This window comes from Galeopterus variegatus, unplaced genomic scaffold, assembly GCF_000696425.1.
Source record: "Galeopterus variegatus unplaced genomic scaffold, G_variegatus-3.0.2 Scaffold29441, whole genome shotgun sequence".
Classification (NCBI taxonomy): Eukaryota; Metazoa; Chordata; class Mammalia; order Dermoptera; family Cynocephalidae; genus Galeopterus; species Galeopterus variegatus.
In genome coordinates this window covers 1-5,437 of record NW_007755552.1, presented here as the reverse complement: position 1 = coordinate 5,437, position 5,437 = coordinate 1, and the positions used below count along the sequence as shown (strand labels likewise).

The 5,437-nt window shown below is 53.5% G+C and overlaps 1 long non-coding RNA gene across 1 annotated transcript; it reads left to right on the top strand.

Annotated features, from left to right (window-relative positions):
- Positions 1-392: 392 nt before the first annotated feature.
- Positions 393-4,173, top strand: LOC103583858. The gene is made up of 3 exons (XR_549905.1): positions 393-455; positions 1,550-1,685; positions 4,137-4,173. It is a non-coding gene; the product is annotated as an uncharacterized LOC103583858 (long non-coding RNA).
- The last annotated feature ends 1,264 nt before the right edge of the window (positions 4,174-5,437 follow it).

The window sequence follows — 5,437 nt, the reverse complement described above, 5'->3', positions numbered from 1 at the left end:
GCAGTGTCATGGCAGCACAGAGGCGAGGCGATCACAAAGGTCATGAGAGGTCATGCAGTCCAGCCAGCCCCTACGCACACACATCCTGGCAAATGTGGCCTTGGTCCTGGGAAGCTGCTTCAGAAGGAGGGTGGGGATGCTTCAAACACCTCCCTTTCCTTCTGGGGAAGGAGTAGAGGGAGCAGCAGGGTCTGACTCCTGGTCCCATGGCTGCCTGAGGCCAAAGACACCCACCCACCCACCCAGTGGCCTTAGGGAGCTTGAGCACCCCAGCCCTGGGAAGTTATCCCCTCTTCTCACTATCATCAGAGTCATTACTGAATCGGGGGAAATGAAGGAGGCAGGGCTTCTCTGTCAGTCCCATCACATCTCTGACCTTTTGGCCCCCCTGCAGATGTTCCAGTGGCTTTGACCGCTACCGCCAGGAGTGGCTGGCCTACGGCTGTGCCCAGGAGGTAAGAGGCATAAGTGATCTTCTGTAGCTCCTGTGCCAGGTAGTGGGGAACAGGAGGGCTGGCAGCAGACCTCCTCTGATAGCTCTTCTCAAGGCATCTTTAACCCTTGGTGAAATCCTCCCCTCCATTTGAAATTTGTTTTCCAGACTTATCTGAGCCAGTTAAATCAGCTTTGAAAGGTTTTAGAGGGCTCTGTGTGTCCCTGAGACAGGCACTTCTGGTGACTTGGCCTTGAGTGGGCAGCTCTCCAGGAACTCTTTTGGTCTGTGCAGAGGATGCGTTGGGCATGGCCTCAGCTACAGCTGGGTCCTCTGGGAGACCATGCACCTGGTGACATTAGGGAAGTGCCTGCCGAGGCTCCAGCCCTCTGGCTTTTGAGGGCGGCAGTCATTCTGAGAATGAGGAGGGTTGTTCCAGGTGCCGCCCATTTAGAATCCCATCTAGGTTCCTTCTCACTGTTAGAATTTTCCAAACACGCTACACTTTGATTCTGAGTGGGAAGCATCCTATCCTGACACCTTAGACTGACACAGACGGACCCATTCATTGTGTGTCCTTTTTTCCTCCTTTCCCTCTGTACCTCTCGCAAGGTCAGCACAGTGCACGTGCCATGCGCCTCACTGTGTGCAGCCCTACACTTGCTCTTATTTAACATGACCCCAAAAGCTGGGGGCCAGTGCCCCCTTTGGTCAGAGGGGAAACTGAGGCTCAGAGTTTAGTGACTTGGCCTGCATCTCACAGCAAGAAGGTGCTGGGCCCAGCATTTAAACGTCAACCCCCCAGACTCCATTGCCATGTGCTCACCACGGTCTGTTTTATTAGTCTGGTTCTGGGTGAGCTGCCTCTTTCTAACCTTAAAAAAAAAACCCAGTCTTCTCCAGCAGCCCACTCCTGACCTTGGCTGTTGGTGAATGTTTAGATTTGCTCTATTTATTTAAGATTGGCATCTCAGCTCCTTCCTTGAGGAAGGATTTGAAGCAGCTGACAGATAAATTGCCCTGTAAGATAAGATGCTTTCAGGATAAGATGGAAGGTTTAAATGCATTCAGGGCCCAGCTCTGTCCAGAGCAGCAGTGCCGGGGTCTCTGTTGCAGGCTGAGGGCAGGACATGCGAGGACTTCCAGGACGAGGACCACTACTCTGCCTCCCCCGATAGCTCCTTCAGCCCCTTTGACCGAGACCTGTCCACCACCTCCTCCTCCCTCTCCATTGACAGCCTCACCACGGAAGGTAAGGCCTGAGTCAGGGTGGGGACAGAGATTATCTCCTGGGATAGGAATTTCCCCATCGTTTTGCAAATAAGGGACCTGAAGCTCAAGGAGCTGAAGTCACTTGCTGGTGAGAAGCAGAGCCAGGTTTAGTACAAGTGGACTCCACTTCTGGGCTGTAACCAAGGTGCTGGCCTTCAGCAGGCTGTGGGATGCAGTTCACCGTGGAGAGGGGAGAAGTTAATGTCCCAGACCAGTGCCAGGTATTTTATATAACTTCATCTTCACAGAACCTGAGAGGTCACACACACGCAGTCCACACACGCAGACATGAAAGGATTGCCTGGTTTTTCTATAGCTTAACTTCACTTCTGACTCAGGAATTCCACCTCAGCTGTTCTGGTGCTTGGCTCCCTGCTCCTGTGGCCTTGGCCTTGGGCAGGCAGAGGGTCCAGGTGGGGCCGGGAGTCCTCCAGCTTGGGTTGGTGCCTATTCAGGCCTGGCCATCATAGGGGCTTCTCTGTTACCTCGAGGCCCGGGGGTCGTGGTTGAAGCTGCCAGAGGTTCATCAAATCTCTTCCCTTTCCCCTGCTCTCTCCAGGATCCTTCTGCTGTCTCTGAGGAATTCCTCTCTCTTGTCTTTTTTCAATACACTACATCTAGGTTTGAAAACCCATTCCCCTTAGGCTAAGACAAGGACTTGTGGGTTCTTTACAGCCCCTCCTGGGCTTTATCTGCTTGAAAGGAATAATGGAAAGAAGAAAAAAGCTCATATTTTAAAACATTATTCAGGGCCGGCCCGGTGGCGCACTGGAGAGTGTGCCCCTTGGGAGTGTGGCGGCGCTCCCGCCGAGGGTTCGGATCCCATGTGGAGACCGTTCCCGCTCACTGGCTGAGTGCGGTGCGGGCGCAACACCGAGGGTTGCGATCCCGATACCGGTCAGTAAAAAAGACAAAAAGGAAAAAAGATTAAAAAATAAAACATTATTCAGCTGCAATCCTACCTTATAGATAAGGAAATAGGCTTATAAGGAGCAAAGCAGTTTACTTAGGGTTACAGGAGGGGTAAGTGGTAGAATGTTCTTCTCATGGTGCCCCGCCTTTCTAAACATCACCTAGAGAACCAGAGCAGACACCCATGGATCTGGAGGGCGGTCGTGGAGGAAAACAAACAAATGATAGGAAGAGCTAACATTTTGGGGGGATTGACCATGTGCCAGGTAGGGTGGTAATGTCACGCCCAAATTAATGTTCAGTCCTCCTGACAATCCTGGGTGTTGATACTGTTATATTCCCATTTTATAGAGTTGATGCTAAGGCTCAGGGGGGTAGATGTCTTGCCCAGGGTCACACAGCCAGGAAGAGATGGAGTCAGGTCTCATCCAGCTCCAAAAGTAATGATCTTTCCCCTCAACTCCAGTCTTTCTTGGTGCTGAAAGAAATGGAAAAGGGGCAGGACAAGACAGCAAAGGGTGATCACACGAGGCGGGTTCAGCCGGCTCCCATTACTCTGAAATTGTCCGGGACCCTAATCCCAGCCTTGCAGGGGTTTTTCAGGGGTGAGACTTTTTTTGGTGGGGGTTGGGACTTTTGAGGGAGGAGTAGAGTAGGGAAGGAAGGGCGTCGCCTACAGAAGGAACAGTATGCACAGCAGCTCAGAGGTATCGCAGCCCAGGGGGTCTGGAGAGCCTTGAGCAGCTTGTCTCGGCCACTGCCACGGTGATGAGTTGTGGTGGGTGACAGGAGGAAAGAAGATTGGGGACAGATTGGGGACAGATTCACTGGAACACTTGTGAACAAAGGGGAGCCAGTAAAGGCCTTTAAAATGACGTGGCTGATGGAGATGCTGGAGAGAAGAGGGACCAAATGCGTGTTGCAGGCGGTGAATTGTGGAGTGTTTAGATTGTTTAAAGTTCCGGTGCTCAGAGCAATCATCTTCAGCCATCTAGAGCATTCCCTGGACATGGAACTCTTGCTTTTCTTTCCATATATGAATCTGCACAGGAAAGGCCCACAGAAGGGCCACCCACTGGAACTCAATTAGAAAGCTGCAGGGTACACGCCTTGAGGTGCAGAGAAAGAATGTGTTGAAATCTCTCCTCTGCGCTGTAGTCCTGGGGAGTCTCCGATCCAATTTGATCTTGTGACACACACAGCCCCTATTCACACCCTTCCACAGCTTTCCGTTGCCCCTGAAACAACGTGCAAGGTCTTCAGCTTGGCTCTCCAGGCAGCTGTCCCCCAGCCCCTCAGCCTCACGCCTCTTCACCCCCTACTCACATACTCTCCACCCTGTAGCTACACTGAACTGCGGTGTGACTTTGAGCAAGTCACCTCCCCTCTCTGTGCTTCAGCGTCCTTGCCTCTAAACTAAACGTTTGAACTGAACTTCCCTAAAGTCCCATCCAGACCCAGAATGCAAAGGCCATAGTGAGTCCACTAATCTTGTTCCTTCTGTCCTCTCTCTTTGAAGATGACACCAAGTTGAATCCCTATGCAGGAGAAGACGGTAAGTACAGAACTGCCTGCCCCTCTTCATCAGACCCCCTGCCTCTTGGACCCACCCCAGAAGAGGGTGCAGCAGTCACCCGGCCTCTCTTTGTGGAGGAAGAGGGAGGAACGTCGTCAGCCGGAGCGTCCCAGACCTCCTGCCGGGGGGGAAGGGAGGCTTGTGGGCACAGGCCCCCTAGATTGAAGGAACATGTCTACACCCAGACATTCCTCCTCTCAGCCATGAACCTCCTGTGGTTCTTCTCCTGCCTCTCTGCTCCTGGATATTCCCTGCTCTGCAAGGAGTGGGAGGAGGGGAAGGGCCGAGCCAGGGCAGGCGTGGCGGGTGGGACCTGTGGCCGTCTCACCCCCGTGGGCCATACAGCCAGTGGGGTGGAGAGCAGCTTCTCTCACGTCGTCTCCTTCCATTCTCAGCCTGGATTGGCAGAGAGTACACAAAACTTGTCCACTGCAGTTTTTGCAGGTGCCAGAATGTGGGATCCCTCCCTCGCCTCACAGGTGTTGGAGGGTGGCCCCACTAGCAGCTTCTCTCACGTCGTCTCCTTCCATTCTCAGCCTGGATTGGCAGAGAGTACACAAAAGTTGTCCACTGCAGTTTTTGCAGGTGCCAGAATGTGGGATCCCTCCCTCGCCTCACAGGTGTTGGAGGGTGGCCCCACTTCCCCTAACCTTTGCCCAGAGCCCACTCAGGTCCCTGCTGTAACCACTGCAAGAGTGGAGACGGAAGTGCCTTCCAACTCCAGCGGCTGGAGATTGTTATCTGGGGTTCTAGTGGGAGAGGAGAGGTTATTAAGGCCGCACAGTTTGATCGCGCTGCCCATGGGAGATGGAGCAGTTGCTCCCCCGTAGGCGGCGGGTGTGAGTGTGTGTGCGTGGGGGGGGGCTGGGCCATATTCCCCAATCTCTGCACCATGTGCTCCTCCGCAGAAGCCCTGACCAGCAGATCATCAGCGTCGCTGCTGGCTGATTGCCAACAGGTCAGGGGAGGCTGGCTCAGGGCGCTTCACCTCAACTCTCCCGCTGCTGTCACGTAGGGGCACTAGCCATGCACTGGAGTGCCCCAGGGTAGTTTCTCTCTTGGGTGTCTTCTGCTTACAGTGTGCCCAGCAGAGACAAGGGGATGGGGAGGACGATGGTTTTTAATGTGTGCAGCGTCCTAGTAAAACCCCACCCTCTGTTGCCTCCCACCCCACACTAGCTGTGTAATGTTGCCCAGCCACTAGCTGTGTAAAAAGGATTTGATATTTCTGTTGCTGACACACT